This window comes from Trachypithecus francoisi, unplaced genomic scaffold, assembly GCF_009764315.1.
Source record: "Trachypithecus francoisi isolate TF-2019V2 unplaced genomic scaffold, Tfra_2.0 Lachesis_group3, whole genome shotgun sequence".
Classification (NCBI taxonomy): domain Eukaryota; kingdom Metazoa; phylum Chordata; class Mammalia; order Primates; family Cercopithecidae; genus Trachypithecus; species Trachypithecus francoisi.
This window is the reverse complement of record NW_022681468.1, coordinates 52,064,369-52,082,488: the sequence shown is the minus strand read 5'-3', so window position 1 is coordinate 52,082,488 and position 18,120 is coordinate 52,064,369.

Genomic DNA, 18,120 nt, shown 5'->3' with positions numbered 1-18,120 from the left:
TGTACACTTTTAAAAATAGGAGTTTCAAACATTGCATATGAAAACTCAGTAAGGGTAATTTCAGATTCTGTATGACGGTATCTTACTCTAGAGAGGATTTCTGGTGTGCAGCTAGCTATGGCACTAGCAATCACAGCAGTTCACCACACTCTAATCAGGACTGAATGATTCAAATTTGGTTTTCAGTTCCTTTGAGGACTGGTCTAGTTATAGTTCAGTTACCCTAGAACATAGCTCTTTGGTATTACTTATGTAAATCTGTTACACTTACCAGGGTCTTACTGCTTGTGGACCTTGAATTCTTCTGGCTTATTAGTTTACTGAAGTTGTCTGGGGGGAAAAAAATTCCCTCTACCTTATTACATTAAGTAACTAAGGGCATGTGAATTAAACTGACAAGACAGGTTTGCGAGGAAAAAAGTTCATTTATGTGTGCAATGTGGATGCACACAGGAGTGCTCAATGATGAGTAACTCAGGGGAGATTAGAATTTGATGTTGATATATCTAACTTAGGAGGGAAAAGGGAGTAGGGAGAAAAGGTTCCTATGGGAAGAACAAATAGGTTCCTTTAAGAAAGACAAGTGGGTTTTTAGAACAAATGTGAGATAAGAAAACTGTTGATGCTTATTTACGCAGACTGGTCTGTCTCCTTCAGGGCCATGAAAATCCCTGGAGAAGGGATTTATGGTGGGCTTACTTTTGATCTCTCTGCTAGGAATAGACTACTCGAAGAGAAAATTTATAGCAGTTCTGATTTCTCAGAAAATTCTGCTTTTAGTCAGATTATAAAAGCTCTGGTAAGTCTTCTTTCTGCATTTTTTGAATCTCACATATCTTCAGCTTAAAATAACCTTTTTAAAGACAATGTTTACTTTAGGTTCTGGGGTACATGTGAAGGTTTGTTGCACAGGTAAACTCATGTCACAGGGGTTTGTTGTACAGATTATTTATTTTATCACCCAGGAATGTCCTGTGATGAGAAAATAGGGTGAGGAAGGGAGAAAAACCACAACAAAGAAAACAACAATATTGGAAAATTGACTAGGCCACATTACTCTGAAATCCATACATCAGTAGGCAGGTATGAAAGCGACTTATGTATGTAAATAGGTTGCCATTATTTTCTTCTGAAGTTTAAGTTGTCCAGCTTCAGTTAGCAGGGCTTTACAAAAGTACAGCTTAGTTTTCAGTGACTCCAAATTAGGAAAAATGAGGAAAAATATTGAAAACATTGTTTTAAAAACTTATAGCCAAGCAAAATTAGAATTTGGTCCAAAGCATAGAAAATAATAAACTTGAAAAACATTAGGCAAGACTAGATTCTAACAACAGGTGTACTATAGTTTTTAAAACATAGTTTTTCCCTTTCTAGTTTCCCATTTTTACTACCTACTAAATCATGGTAGGACTGGTTTGCTTTATTATACTTGGCCTAATTATTTGTATATAGTGCAGCAAGAATAATTATTTTTTACATAGGCTTTTAAATTGGTTTAGATGGAACTTTGTTCCATAGTAGGAATCTCAGATAAGACTTTTTTAAAGCCAAGCCCAGCCATGGATTTGTGCCATCAAATACCTATGTGTTAAGTGGTCCTCTTCTTTTGAGGTTCCAAGATAAACTTGGGGCTGTTGGGCCTGTCAGAAAGTGACATTCTTTACTTGCCACAGCTCAGGAACCCTGTACAGGGGCTGTGTAGACAAAGGTATGAGGTCAGTTTTTCCAAGGTTCTTTTATTAGCTCCATAAGTCAAGTCTGATTCCTTAAAGGAAAGCACAGCATTTCAGTCAAAGCCTTGGTAAAATAACCAGTTTCTCCAATTGTGTCCTATTACAAATGAAAATGGCTTCTTATTGCACTTATGCAAATAGCTGTATTGTCATAAGTTAAGAATACTCACAAATAGTTTCCAAATTTTGGAGAAATCAGGTAGATAGAAACAAATATGCTCCAAATTTTGTTCATAGGAATATACTTTACTCAATTGTTAAAAGCTGTACAGAGCTTAAAAGTTTTCTTGATTCTGAAAAACAAAACAAAGGATCAGCAATGTTTTAAGCAAAATGTTAAAAAGATTGCTTTAGTCTTCTCTTAGTTCAGTTCAAACAGTTAACTCCTGTTCTGCTTGATATTCATGAACAGTTCAGCTCTTCATGAGAGTCCTGAAAGTTTTTTCTTCTATTCTAATGTCACAATCTCCAAAGTTATCAGAACTTCGCATTTAAAACATGTGTTAGAGTTCTATAGCTGATTATAAAACCACCTTCTAAGGAGGTTCAAAACAAGACAATTGTCCACAGATGACAAAAGGTTTTAGAGAAGCCATAGTCAAAGATACAATTGACAAGGAAATTTGTTACCTCTGTGGCACACAATAATTTAACATAACAATTATAATTATTACAGATAATGTACACTAAGTCTTCAGAAGTTTAGAAGTTTCCCATGATTTTGGAACACATGCCAATAACATATTTATACAAATATAGGATAAAGAAAACCAAACGCCATTTCATATTTGACAATGTTTCCTGTATAATTTTTATACCAAAGAAGCCAAATTATGTCATTTTTGGACTTTAGGGGCTCTAATATCTTTTTCTTTTTTTTGTTTCTGAGATGGACTTTCACTCTGTCACCCCGGCTGGAGTACATTGGCATGATCTCGGCTCACCGCAACCTCTGCCTCCTAGGTTCAAGTGATTCTCCTGCCTCAGCCTCCTGAGTAGCTGGGATTACAAGCATGCGCCACCATACCAGGCTAATTTTTGTATTTTTAGTAGAGACGGGGTTTCACCATGTTGGCCAGGCAAGTCTCAAACTCCTGACCTCAGGTAATCTGGCACCCTCAGCCTCCCAAAGTGCTGTGATTACAGCCATGAGCGACTGCACCTGGCCAGAAACCTAATATCTTAAAGGATTAATTAGATCAGAAAAATACATAATTTATAATTTGATTTTGGAAAGTTTGTCAAATATAAAAGGTTTAAAACACTTGATATCACAGGTCATTGCAAAATAAGTCATTTATTTGACCAAAGTGATAACTCAAAGATTAAAAAAAAAAAGGTGAAAACCTTCCTTCTTTGATAGAGGAGTCTTAATTTTCCAAACAATAAGTCCTAATAAAAACAGCATGAAGCCAATTAAATTTGTTTTTCAACATTTTATAAACAATCTATAAAATTTTAATCTTGATTATAAGATATAACTTCCATAAAAGCCTTTCATAACTTTATAATCTTTATTTAGGAGTCAGTTAATGCTTCAAGAAAACCTTGTTAATCTGACACAGGGGTCTATATGAAGGTCTTGACATTAATTATTAATTTATAGAGAAACTAAACTTATTTTATCTTTCAATCTTGGCCCTTAGAATCTCACATGTCTACTTCTTCTGTGATAGTCCCTGGACCTTGAAGGGTTGAATAGCTTTAATTTCTGGCCCTGTGTTTGAGGAAGGCAGTTTGTTTTGATTGACATCTTCTACCAGTCCTGAAGATGGGGCTTTAATTGCCGTCAGTGTTTCAAATTTCAAAGGATGTGGTGTCCTTTTTAGACCTAGCAGTCAAAGCCCTGTAACTAAATGCCACAAATACTTTAAAAGTGCATACAGAGAGATACATGGATGAAATAACCTTAAATAAAAAAAAAATTTGTAATCTCATTTTTTTTCTAAGCAAACCAAAATTTAATAATAGTGTGACAACTTTATCATATAAAAGTTTTTAAAAACATAAATCCTCTCATTGTTACTTACACAGACTGTTCATGACATGCTTGCAGTTTCTGGTTTGTGCTGAACATCCCTCCTTCTTAAACAACCAGTCATGTTACTCTAGGACTCAATTTACTGTACAAGATTCTTTCTCATATGAAATTATTTCTCTTTAAGCTTTCTTACCAAAAAAACACCAAATCTCTTTATTTTTATAAGTTTCTTTACATATCTTTTATTTTCTGTTTCCTTTTACCTTGTTTCATACATGACCTTTAAATAAGCTTTGAACTAGACAAAAATTGTTCACCTTTTTTTAAAAAGGATACACCTTTTTTATTTTTAGAAGTAATGTTTTCCTACAAATAAATTTTTATTAGAAAATATCCAGATAATGAAATATCTATTATTTAGTTTAATATAACTTCAGATACTAAATTATGATGAGTTTGTCTACAAGTATTTATCCTGTTACATTACATAATTATTTTGTTTTAATCATTTACTTAGATTTTTTATAAAAACCGTGAATGCCATTATTTAAAGTTACGGAACCAGCATTGCAAAATTATAACTGAGACAGTGAAAAAGATTTGGCCTAACTGACTTCATCTTGCTTCTAACCTCCTGGCTGTCCTTGTTCATTCCTGGGCACAGGCTGAACTAACTTTGGGAGGAACTTAGTTTATAGTTTAGCTTTGAAACAAATATGATAAACAGTCCTTTCCCAGAACAAATCTTACTGCCTGTGGACTAGACTGCCTAAAGCCACAAGATTAGAAGTTATAATAATTTTACTAAATTCAAGATGTAGCTATTTTTATTAAACCAATATTAATATCTTATTTATTAAAGATTATACAAGCAAAGGTCATTCTGTCTTGGGCTGCATTTAGAATTTTGTAACCTCTATGCCAAATTTTGACACCTTATAGTATTTGGCAGGGATAAATATGAAATTGCTTGATTAATAATTGCACATGAAAATGTATGCTGGCAATTTTGAAGACCTTTCTAATATTACTTTACTAATAATTTTAAAGCTACATTATTTATTAAGAGTTTACTTTAGTTATGTAAACTTGAAAAAGCATTTGACTAGTCTTTTCCTTTTTCCGGATAAAGTGTTTGATTTAAATGCTTTATTTTCTTAAGCCAATTAATCAGAACTCCTTTATATATCTTCAGTAGTGAAACATTGTGTACACAACACATAAATGCATAGATGTATTAGGCTTGCGGATAGAAGTACGTCTTATAGATTTATTTATTTGTTTACTATTTTTTTGAGATGTAGTCTCACTCTGTTGCCCAGGCTGGAGTGCAATAGCATGATCTATGCTCACTGCAACCTCTACCTCCTGGTTCAAGTGATTCTCTTGCCTCAGCCTCCCGAGTAGCTGGGATTACAGGCACCTGCCACCATGCCTGGCTAATTTTTGTATTTTTAGTACAGACCAGGTTTCATCATGTTGGCCAGGCTAGTCTCAAACTCCTGACCTCAGGTGATCTGCCCACTTTGGCCTCTCAAAGTGCTGGGATTACAGGCATGAGCCACCGCTCCCAGATAGATTTATAAAACCCTTTTTTTTTTTTTTTCCTGTCTTAGACTTTCAGATTCTTGATAACCTATTTCACAATCCTAGGCAGCTGTCAGCTAAACAGACTTAAATTTACATGTTAAAGGAAACAACTCAGGTGAAAATCAAATAGCAAAATTTACATCATAAGGTACAGAGGGAAAAAGTCTGGTGGTGCTAGAAGGAGAATAAAGATGGATGCCAAATCAAACATAAAATTATAGAAATCTATCATAGGATTGTATAAGGAGTCCAATTTTATTTAGATAGAAACCATCTATCTTTTAATTAGGTATCTGAGCTCTGGGCAGAGCCCACACTGAATCCTGGGTCTCCAAAAAGGGAGAATTATTATGAGATTAGACCACATGATGCTGTTACAGTGCACTTAAAAATTTTTTTAAAAACAAAGACATTTCTAAGTGTCTAAACCACACTCTTCCTTAAAAAGCCAAGAATAACATCTGTTGCAACATAACTATTTTAGTCAAAAAATATATGTACACAAACAAACAGGTAACACAATACAGAAGTAAGCAGTTTAAGAGCTGACACAAAGTTGACTGTTTACATTCTTGGGGTGCCATAGGGAAAAACAAGTTTCCCCCCAAAGGGAGTCTGTCATCTTCTTCATTTTCTTTAAGGAACCCAAGGCTATTATAAACTATTTTAGGTCCCCCATGCAGCAGAGGGTACAAGAGAAAGGAGAGACAGAATTCAGTCAATTAAGAAGAAATAAACTTTTGCTCAAAAAAAAGAAACAAGGTCCTAGGAGAAAAGCAAAAACAAATACATGAAAACCTTTTAAATACAAACACACACATATGCACACACACACACACATCTTGGATGTTAGCTTTTAATTAAGCTGACTTTTAACCATTGAGCTCCTTTAAAAAAATCTTTTTAAACCTCTCTACCATATTTCATCTAGGACAAATTGCTGCTGTTTCAGAAGTATAGCCATTGCTCTTTCAGTTTGCCCTGGCTAGCAAAAAGATGGCCTTGTTATGTAAATAAAGCCCCTTAGTAGTCAAAATCAAAAATCTTTTTGTTGGGAGCCAAAAAGGCCTAAGGGATCCTGACCAACTCAGCATTCCACTGGAGACTATGTGATCAAATAGCAAACTGTTTATCATGAATGCAGGATGTGAGCAAACTCACACTGCACCTGCCACCAAAAGGTGTGCTGAAAGCCATCACTCCCTGACTGCAGGCTCCTTGAAGTTATCTACTGAGAAATCTAGCGCCTATTGTTCAAAGGATGCAGTCTCACAAGCCTGCTGTGAACCAAAAGTCTGACTGACAATTATCTGGCAATCACCACCCACCTTCTTGCTATCTCTTTTGTCTAATAAACATGGAGGGCTGTGTAAAGCTCACAGCCCTTGTCCACTAGAGGCAAGGTGCCCCCGACCCCTTCTTCTAAATATACTCTTTTGTCTTTGTCTTTTATACCCACATTCGCCCCCTTTGTTCAGTCCACCAATTTGTTCAGTTCACCAGTGACAGGCTACTAGTGGCACCCCAAACAGTGACAGAATCGGGTATTCTACATCTTTTTTCTTGTTTTTTATTTTTTTTTTCTTTTGCTGGTCATTTTTCTTCCCTTTCCCCACCACCTTTCGTGTGTGTGTGTTGGCGGTGGGGGTGGTGGGGAGGAGGGAATTGAGCCACTTTAGAGGACTTGTTCCCCATAATTTGGAACTTCCTTCAGATTTGATGAAGTTGGATAGAGTTGATCAAACCCAACAGGAAAAAAGACTGAAACAACAACAAAAACAGAAACAAATGACAACAATAATAAAACCAGTTAAGCAAAACAAAAGATTACACAACTTATGTGATTACTGAGTGCTGTAATGGTAAGAAGAAATTAAGACCAACTGGTTGTTAATTTTAGCAAAGACAAAACCTTAATTCAGGTACTTACCTAGGGATGTGTCTCATGCTGGAGATGGCTCTCTAGCATCCTAGAAGCAGGAAACAAAACTCATCTACCCTGTTGAAAGTGAGCTCAAACTCCATAAAGGAGTTTCCTGCCTTCCATCATTATGGAAGCAGGAAAATGTGCCTTCCTTGTTGGAAGCAAGTGAAACTCCTCCCCAAGAAGGTAGCTGTACAGCAAAATAAACTTTAGATCATGACCAAATCTGGAAGACCAGGATTCTCTGGAGGGGGTGCTCCCAGACCTCAACAAATTGTAATATTGGTTTGAGCCATAAAGATAGCTCATGCTGGTACCAAGCACCAATAGGAGATTTGTCAAAGGTCAGGAGGGGCACCCCCACTCAGAATTTCTCCGTGGTTACCAAAATGAGAATCCCCAAAATTTGAGATAGGTCTTAGTTAATTTAGAAAGCGTATATTGCCAAGATTGAAGATGTGCGCCCATGATACAGCCTCAGGAGGGCCTGACAACATGGGCCCAAGGTGGTCAGAGCACAGTTATGTTTTATACGTTGTAGGGAGACCTGAGACATCAATCAACATATGTAAGATGAACATTGGTTCAGTCTAGAAAAGTAGGACAACTCGAAGTGGGGAGAGGGCTTCCAGGTCTTAGGTAGATAAGAAACAAATGGTTGCATTCTTTTGAGTTTCTGATTAGCCTCTCCAAAGGAGACAATCAGATATGCATTTATCTCAGTGAGCAGAGGGGTGACTTTGAATAGAATGGGAGTCAGTTTTGCTCTAATCAGTTCTCAATTTGGCTTTTCCCTTTAGCTTAGTGATTTTGGAGACCCAAGATATTTTACTTTCACACTATTTAGCCATGAGCATGGGATGTGTTTCCATTTGTTTGTGTCTTCTCTGATTTCTTTGAGCGTGTTTTGCAATTCTTATTGTAGAGATCTTTCACCTCCCTGGTTGCGTGGATTCCTAGGTATTTTATTCTTTTTGTGGCAATTGTGAATGGAATTACCTTTCTAATTTGGCTCTTGGCTTGGCTATTGTTGGTGTGTAGGAATGTAAGTAAATTTTGTACATTGATTTTGTATCCTGAAACTTTGTTGAAGTTGTTTATCAGCTGAAGGAGCTTTTGGGCTGTGACTATGGGGTTTTCTAGATATATAATCATATTGTCTACAAACAGATAGTTTGACTTCCTCTCTTCCTATTTGGATGGCCTTTATTTCTCTTGCATGATTGCTCTGGCTAAAACTTTCAATACTACGTTGAATATGAGAGAGAACATCCTTGTGCTGGTTCTCAAGGGGAATGCTTGTAGCTTTTGCTCATTTAGTATAATGTTGGCTATGGGTTTGTCATAGATGGCTCTTATTATTTTGAGGAATGTTGCTTCAATATCTAGTTTATTGAGAGTTTTCAACATGAGGGCATACTAAATTTTATTGAAAGCCTTTTCTGCATCTTTTGAGATAATGATGTGGAAGATGTCTTTAGTTCTGTTTATGTGATAAATCACATTTATTGATTTGCCTATCTTGAACCAAACTTAAATCCCAGGGATGAAGCCTTCTTGTTCATGGTGGATTATCTTTTTGGTGTGCTGCTGAATTCTGTTTGCAAATATTTTGTTGAGAATTTTTGTATTAATATTCATCAAGGTTATTGGCCTGAAATTTTCTTTTTTGTGTGTGTTTCTGTCAGATTTTGATAACAGCATGATACTGGCCTCATAAAATGAGTTGGGGAAGAGTCCCTTCTCCTCAATTTTTTGGAATAGTTTCCGTGGGTATGGTACCAGCTCCTCTTTGTGTATCTGGTAGAATTCAGCTGTGAATCCATCAGTTCCTGAGCTTTTTTTGGTTGGTGGGCTATTTATTACTAATTCAACTTTGGAGCTCATTACTGGTCTGTTTAGGAAATCAGTTTCTTCCTGGTTTAGTCTCAGGAAGATGTATGTGGTTTTTTAGTTTGTGTGCATAGAGGTGTTCTTAGTAGTTTCTGATGGTTATTTTTATGTCTTTGGGGTCAGTGGTAACTTTCCTTTGTCACTTCTAAGTGTGTTTATTTGGATCTTCTCTCTTTTTTTCTTTTATATTCTAGCTACTGGCCTATCCATTTTATTAATTTTTTCAATGAACCAATTCCTGGATTCATTAATCTTTTGAATTTTTTTTTTGTGTCTCTGTTTCCCTCAGCTTAGCTCTGATTTTGGTTATTTCTTGTGTTCTGCTAGCTTTGGGGTTGATTCTTGAATGAATTCTTTCAGTTGTGATGTTAGGTTGTTAATTTGAGATCTTTCTAACTTTTTGATGTAGGCATTTGGTGCTATGAATTTCCCGCTTAACACTGCCTTAGCTGTGTCTCAGATATTCTGGTATGTTGTATCTTAATTCTCTTTAGTTTCAAATAACTTCTTGATTTCTGCCTTAATTTCATTATTTACCCAAAGTCATTTAGGAGGATGTTGTTTTCATGTAATTGCATGGTTTTGAGTGATTTTCTTAGTCTTGGCTTCTATTTTTGTTGTTCTGTGGTCTGAGAGTATGTTTGGTGTGATTTCAGCTCTTTTTCATTTGCAGGTGATTGTTTTATGTCCAATTATGTGGTCACTTTTAGAGAATGTGCCATGTGGTGATGAGAAGAATATATATTCTGTTGTTTTGGAGTGAAGAATTCTGTAGAAGTCTGTCAGACACATTTAGTCCAATGCTGATTTCAGGTCCTGAATATTTTTGTTCAGGAATGATCTAACACTGTCAGTGGAGTGTTGGAGTCTCCCACTACTATTGCATGGGAGTTTATATTTCTTTGTAGGTCTCTAAGAACTTACTTTATGAATCGGTGTGCTCCTGTGTTGGGTGCATATGTATTTAGGATAGTTAGGTCTTCTTGTTGAATTGAACCCTTTACCATTATGTAATACCCTTCTTTGTCTTTTTTGATCTATGTAGGTTTGAAGTCTGTTTTGTCTGAAATTAGGATTGCAACCCCTGCTTTGTCTATTTTCCATTTGCTTGGTAGATTTTCCTCCATCCCTTTATTTTGAGCCTATGGGTGTCATTTTGTGTGAGATGCGTCTCTTGAAGACTGCATACCATTGGGTCTTGCTTTTTTATTCAGCTCGCCACTCTGCCTTTTAAGTGGGGCATTCAGCCTGTTTACGTTTAAGATTAGTATTGATATGTATTGATTTGATCCTGTCATTGTGATATTACCTGGTTATTATGTTGGCTTGTTTGTGTGATTGCTTTATAGTGACACTGATCTGTGTGTTTAAGTGTGTTTTGTATTAGCTAGTAGTGGTCTTTATTTTCTATATTTAGTACTCCTTTCAGGATCTGAAAATAACCTTTATATTAACCCTGATGTCCTGAATGGTTCCCCACCTAGTCTTTGTTCAACTACTCAGCTTCTCAGATGTTTATTTTGGAATCAGAAAATTTGGCAAAACAGTCTCAAATGCTTTGCTCAATTCATTTGTCTCACAGGAAGAAATTCTTGGCTTTTGATTTTATGATCCTCAGGCTAGAGAGCTCTCCAATGCTTTTCAACAGATTAAAATTTTTTTCATCTAGCTTTTCTAGTTGTTCTCTGCAGAAAAGTAAGTTTACAAATGATCTACTCTGCCCTTGCAAGAAGCAAAATATTCTAGGTATCATTTGAAAGACTCAAAAAAAAAAAAAAAGATAGGAACACAAATACGTCTTAGTCCAGCTATGCCTTTTTCTACCTCCACTTGTAGAGGAATCCCTAAAAAGTCTACAACCTTCAAAAAGTCTACAAACCAATGGTTAAATTCCTCAAAAGTCTACAACCTGACGGTTAAATATGTTGCTTGAGTTCTGACTAGAGGTAGTCCCAGGCTCAGTCAACTGGCAGTAGTATAAAGACATCCTCAGTTTCATGTGGGAACTAACCTGAATCTTCTACTCCAGTTAACCTCCTACTGTAGGGTTACAGGACAAGGAATGGAACCTGTGAAACCACTTTGTTGTACTCACTGCAGCTGATTGAGCCAGTCATGTACTGGAATGTGGGAGGTTATCACATGCCTCTCTCCATCCTCTGGCAAAACAACCTTTACTCCACTTATGTTTCTGCTTTCCTCTCATTCCTCTGTTGACCTCTGGTGTTTACAAGGCTCTGGATGCTTAATATATTTGGGTTTTAAACACTCCTTTAATTTAATTATTGTTTTCAAATCTGGTTTACTCTTAAATGTGGAGCAATTCTTGTGGTGATGTTTAATATATGATTAATAAAATATTTTAGAAGTTATTAAGTTGATCATAAGATCTAATTTATGACTTGGTTCCATTTATTACTTTTGAACTTCTACTGGAAGCTGATTGCTTGGAAAAACAGTATTTTTTTTTTTTCCCTCCTGCTGCTTTGCTTTTGGAATGGTACTTGTCCAGAAAAACAAATCCAATTTCAATTGCTCAGAGAACTTATCTTTTCATATTATTGGCAAAATTGTACAAAATTAAGTAGGACAATGTAATTAGCCAATTAAGTCTGACCTTTTCTGCATTTGCATTTTCTCCATCAGATTTTGTTATCTGTACCTGGTCTGCCTTTTTTTTCACACAAATAATTTCAGGTTTCAAAGTTACAGATCTAACAGTTGTTAAATGTTAAAGAATTTATGTTGTCACACATTCCTTTAAAAGAAAATGAAATCTTCAGCACATAATCCCCCTGTCCCCAAATCCTTATCTCAATAGAAACAATAACAATGAAATTTATTTATTACCTGCCTTGTTTCTCCTCTTACTCAAATGCTGTTGTGGGTTATATCTCTGGTCTCAACTCATTCCCTGTGGGTAGAAGGCATCCTCAAGGACCTGAAATGATATTCTGTGTGTAGGTTCTAATTACTCCTTTGGCCTAATGATATGCTTCAAATAAGGTTATGTGTTGAATGTGTTCTGATTATCAATAACTTTTTGTTTTTCTAAGTTTATGTTGAATACATTTATACTCATCATTGTGTTAAATGCTTTACATACATTATCCTTTTTCATTCTGATTACAGTGCTATTTACTTCATTTTAAAAATAAGGAAACAGATTTAGAGATATATCTTGTTTAAGTAAGATAAAAGATCATAATTGGAAAACGGTGGAAGAAAGAATAAAGCCCGTGTATTTTAAAATTGAGAGCCTTAATATTTATGCTATATTGCAAGTCTGTTTTTTTAAAAATAGAACTTTGTTTTTCTGTTCTGCTACCAGTACCCTCTTCTCACATCCTCCCCCACCCCGCCTTACCAAGTAAGTTGCAAAAACAGTGGGAGAATCTTAAATAAAAAGACAAATCCAAATCATGTGTATTAAAACATCAAAGGGGAACAAAGAACTGGCAGCAAGGTTGACAATATACCTACAACTTCAGAAAGTCCACAACCATCTGAAAATTTCAACAACAGTAGTACTAACTTTAAAAGAAAAAAATTATGAAGTTGTTATGTGAGAAAAGTATCTACTATGATGCTCAAAGACTATTTTAGATCTTGAAAGCATAATAGGGGAATAAAAATGTCATTGGAAGCAATAAATTGCAAAATTTATTCAGAAAAAAAGTTATAATAGAAATATATCTCTAAAGGAATATGAAGTCACAGCTAAAGCATACAAAGATAGTGCTAAAGAAATTGATTTATTCATATAACAATTCTTCATTGAGTACTTGCCACTAAGTTCTGGGTACTGGGGATACCTCAGTGAACAAAACCGTGAAAGCTGCTTCACTTACAGAGCTTATATCCTAGAGAGGGAAGATAGATGACAAACAATTTAAAATATATATATCAAATTTTAGGTAATAATGAGTGCTATAGGAAAACATATCATGATAAGAGAAACATTATCTTTGGGTTGGGGTCAAGGTTGCTATTCTGTATAGGGTTGTCAGGAAAGGCTTTGTTGATAATGTGACTTTTGCACAGATAGCTGAAGGAAGTGAAGCAGCAAGCCACGTGGATACTGAAGGAAGAACGTATTAGCCAGAGATCCGTAAGTGCAAAGCTTGTGAGGCAGGAGTGTGTGTGCCTGTTTGAGGAATGTCAAGGAGAATTTACTCCTATAAAGTGAGGGGGATAAATACAGGAAGTGAGAGAGATACAGAAAACATGTCATGTAGGGCCATGAGGTCATTGTAAGGATTTTACTATAAGGAAGAGGAGATGCATTTGGAGGAGTTTGAACAGGGGAATATCATAATCCAATGTATGTTTTAACAGGGTCATTCTAGTTGCTATGTTGAGGATCCACTGTGGAGGGCAAGGGAAGAAGCAGAGAAACCCTCTAAGAGGTCATTGTAAAACTTCATGAAGGAGATAGTTGGCCTGGGTGGGGTGGAAATGGTGAAATTTTTGAAATACTTAAGAAGAATAGAAAGGTTCCTTGTGAGATGTGAGATGTGAGATGTGAGAAGAAGAGAAGCTGCAAAGATTACTGTAAGGTCTATAATGAGATTGACTTAAAGAACAGATTTGCCATTTACAATGGGGACAATAGGAAGAATAGGTTTGGGTATTGGATATCCAAAGAGGAGATGTCTCTGCAAACTGAAAATTCAAGGGAAATGCCAGGGATTGAGGGAAAACGTGGCACCTGTCAATATATACATGAAATGTAAAGTTACAGGACTGTATGAGATCATAAAGGGATGGGTATAAATAGAGCAGGAAAAGAGGTCCATTGGCTCAGTATGTGGAATTCTAACATCTGGAGGTCCAAGAGAGGCAGTTTCCAGCACAGGAAACTGATACACAGCCATCAGGGAGGTAGGAAGATAACCTGGAGAGGGGTTTCCTTGAAACTCAGAGGAGAAAGAAATCTAGAAAGAAGGTATGATCAGTGGATCAAATGCTGTTGTGATGTTGTATAAAATGAAGTCTGAGAATTGAACACTAGATGTAAAATCACTGATCACCTAGACAGAAGCAGTTGCAATAAAACAGTGAGGACAGAATTGTAAGTGGAGTGGTTTCAAGAGAGAATAATAGGAGAGAAGGTGGAGACAGCCAGTGCATATAGATAGCTTCTTCAAGAAGTGTTTATAAAAAGGGAAGCATAGAGATGGCATGCTAACTAGAAGGGGAAATAGGGTAATTGTTTTTTCTTTTTATAATGGGAGATAGTATAGTATAATTACAGAATGATCTAGTAATGAGGAAACATTTAATGACTTAGGAGTAGGAGGGGACATTTCCTAGTGTGATGTCCTTGAGTTGGTGAAAGGGGATGTGTCCTGGTATACAAGTTAGGGTTAGGAAGGAGCTAGGAGTTGGTTAGCTAGCAGTATGTATGATTCTTTTATAGTGGCAGGAGGAAAGTCTGAGTACAGCAAAGGGGAGATGTGGTGGAATGATATGGAAGTTCTTACCGTGAAGTTTCTCTCTGAAATACATAGCATATTGTCAGGTCCAGGGTCAGGTTCCAACCCATGCTGAGGTCTGAAGAGAGGGGGTGGATGGGTGACAAATAGCTTAAAGAACACTTGGGGGACCATAGGTAGGTGAAATATGGCTTTATTCAGCAGCTCTCTTACACTGTCTGTCTCTGCCTCAGCTGCTTGCTCCAGCCACTCCCACGCATAGCTGCACAGCTGGCTCTCCCTTCAGGGTCAGCAGCTCAACTCTTTCCCTTTGGGTGCAGGCAAACTGAGCTGTGTCCTGACTCCCCACTGTCTGTCTGCAAGACCGACAGCTCTGGCTCGCTCTCTCTCTTTCTCTGGGCATGAACATGTCAGTACAATGTCAGCAGGGCAGTTATTCCTTTTACAGACAATAGTAGCTTAGAGCCAAATGATGAGCCTTCCCATGTTATGGCTACATAGTGTGTGCCTGTGCTCCAATCCCGCTGAGTCATGCAGGATGTTTACCTTGCCTGTGCCTGCTTGGCTGCAGCACAGCCATGTTTCTTACACTCCACCCACTAGACTGAGGGAGTCCTTTTAGTGGGGACCCATGCACATAGGACAGCACCCTGGACCCATAGACCACAGCAACAATACAGGGAGCAACAACCTACTAATAATATTCCTGCTATGCTACTTATGATGATGAGAGCCCAACATAGGTTAGAGTCCAGAGATGCCCACCATCTCTGCAGGGGGTCATCACTAAGGTGTTTAATCACCTTAGCCTCCTGTGATATGCCTTGGAAAGCTGCCGTTATGTTCTGGTAGTTATCAGGAATAAATGTACAACATTGTGTCTCTATAAAGGCACAGGTGCCACCTTGGGCAGCTGTTAGTATGTCTAAGGCCATCCAGTTTTGCAGCACCACCTTCCTGATCTGATCAACCTCATCAGTTAGCAAACAGAAAGCAACTTGGGTATAATTCAGGGCCCAAGCTGTGTGCTCTTTAAGGGCTGTAACTTGCATTTCTACAGTAATGACACCTGCTCCAGGAATAGTTATTGCTAAGGGGTAGAGCCACCAGGGGGCCCGTTGTACTCATAAAAACCAGGAATGCAGCACCTCTGTTATATGGGTGACTAGGCAATGTGGGAAGCACAGTGGCAGGCACATAAGGTCACCCCCAGGTACAATGTCCAGTCCAATTGGCTGGCAAATATGGCCATCCTGTGTCCCCACAGACCCGTAAACTCCCATGGGGCACAAAGCCTGGGGCCCGGCCTTGATAAGGCCGCTTGTTCCACCACATCCTTGGTGTGGTAACGTGTTATGTTTACATAAACCTCAGGAGGAAATCATCCCACAGTGACTTTACCCCTAGTGTTGCTGTATACCTTGTGGTACCTGCAATGGGGGCATCGTGTGTTCTCCCATTAGCCAGCACCATTCATCATGGACACCACTAGTCAGTCAGGGGGCAGGCTTGCCATGGGTGTTGTGACACTCCCTATCAAAATTTCACCATGTTGCATCCTAACCATTGTCCATGGGACCCCAAGTTTCCAGCCATGTCCAGTTCTTCACAGAAACTGAATTCATGTGCCAGGGCAAGCTGTCTGCAGCTGCTGCTGGAAGGGTGGTGCAGATCCAACAGTTGGAGACATTGGCCACCTCGGCGTAAGTGTGGGCCCAGTCCATGATGCTGTTGGGGCATGTCAACCTACAGCCGAAATGACAAAGCAGGCATAGGTACTAACAAGTGTAAATTATATCCCTCAGGCAAAATACAGCCTAACTTTTCATCTCTGGATAACAATACAGCTGCCCTGTGCTATGGTACCACAGCTTATCAGCTTCCCATGATTCTTTTGGGTCCTGTACCCATGCCAAAGTCACAGGAGAGCTCACAGGAAGTACATATGTCCCCCGGAGGAAGGTCCCTTCCCTGGCTGTTCCTCTACAAAGAGATAATTGTGTAGACTTCACATTAAATACCCAAGGAGTAACATGTAAGTCCTACTGCAGACCTTCCCCCCAGAGGTCTATGATAGCCAGCCATCTTCAGTGAAGGGCTTGGAGGGTCCCATGGGCAATACCAATTTTATTTTGTTTCCCTACCTTTAGGGGTATCGGGGCAGGCAATGATAGATTACTGTTTGTCCCTGTACCTGGTTGGAGAAGGTCATTCTTGCTCTCATAGATCTGGCCACATGGCCTGGCCCTGCATGGATCTGTGACTAACTAGGTAATTCTGTAACTTTCAGGTAATTAACCACAAGGTTAAGCCTGGATAAACTGCCCAGCTACTGGCGTAGATTACCATAGGTGTCACCTCCTTGGTGATCACCATCCACACTTGTCTAAGTTTAGCTCATTGGCTGCTTTGTCCACACTTGGTATCAAACCATGTAGTGTCAGTACTAGGCTGGGCTGCAGCAGCAAACCAGGGAGCAGCAGTACTCTGGCTAGACCTGTCTGTATACTGTGCCCCATCAGGAATGGGGAGGTGCCTCAGGTCCCACGGCCTTATCTTACGTTAGGACTATAGGCTTCAAGATCTCTTGTAACTCTGCTACTAAGGAACTTGTACTCAGTGTACTTTGCTGCTTCAAGTAGGCACCCCACTTTGCTCAAGTGGATGTCTGTGCCGTCCCAGTCTGCAGGGTTGTTACCCATGAACATACCCACCCAGCTGTTGGGTAAGTCGTCTACATGATGACTGTAGCCTGTCCTGCCATGCTCTTATAATCCTGAAGGGCAGCATATGCAGTTACTGTTTTTCCAGTCCAGGGGGGCGGATTGTTATCCATGAACACATCCATTCTGCTATTACTAACTGCTTTTCTATCAAGGAATACCAGAGCTCAGCTCCTTTTCATAGTTGGGACCAAAAATCTACTGGCGTATTCAGGTGCCCTGTGAGCTGCTATAGGCCCTAACTGAAACTATCTGTGGTCACATGTACATCAAGTTCAAATGGGCACTCCTGGCTAACTACCCATAAGGCTTTGTGCCTGCTAAGTATCCTGCTTGGCTACCAGAAAGACTGTCTCAGCTGCATCATCTCAATCCCAGGCAAGAGGGAAATTGCCATTTCCTTTTTTTTTTTTTTTTTTTTGAGATGGAGTCTCGCTCTGTCGCCCAGGCTGGAGTGCAGTGGCTGGATCTCGGCTCACTGCAAGCTCTGCCTCCTGGGTTTATGCCATTCTCCTGCCTCAGCCTCCTGAGTAGCTGGGACTACAGGCACCCGCCACCTCGCCCGGCTAGTTTTTTTGTATTTTTTAGTAGAGATGGGGTTTCACCGTGGTTAGCCAGGATGGTCTCGATCTCCTGACCTCGTAATCCACCCGTCTCAGCCTCCCAAAGTGCTGGGATTGCAGGCTTGAGCCACCGTGCCCAGTCGGAAATTGCCATTTCTAAACCTGCAAGACAATCACAGGTTAGCATAACATCATTAACAAGACCATGACATATGATGGGGCTATGCATATAGCCCTGCAGCAACACTGTTAAAGTCCATTGCTTCCCTTCCATA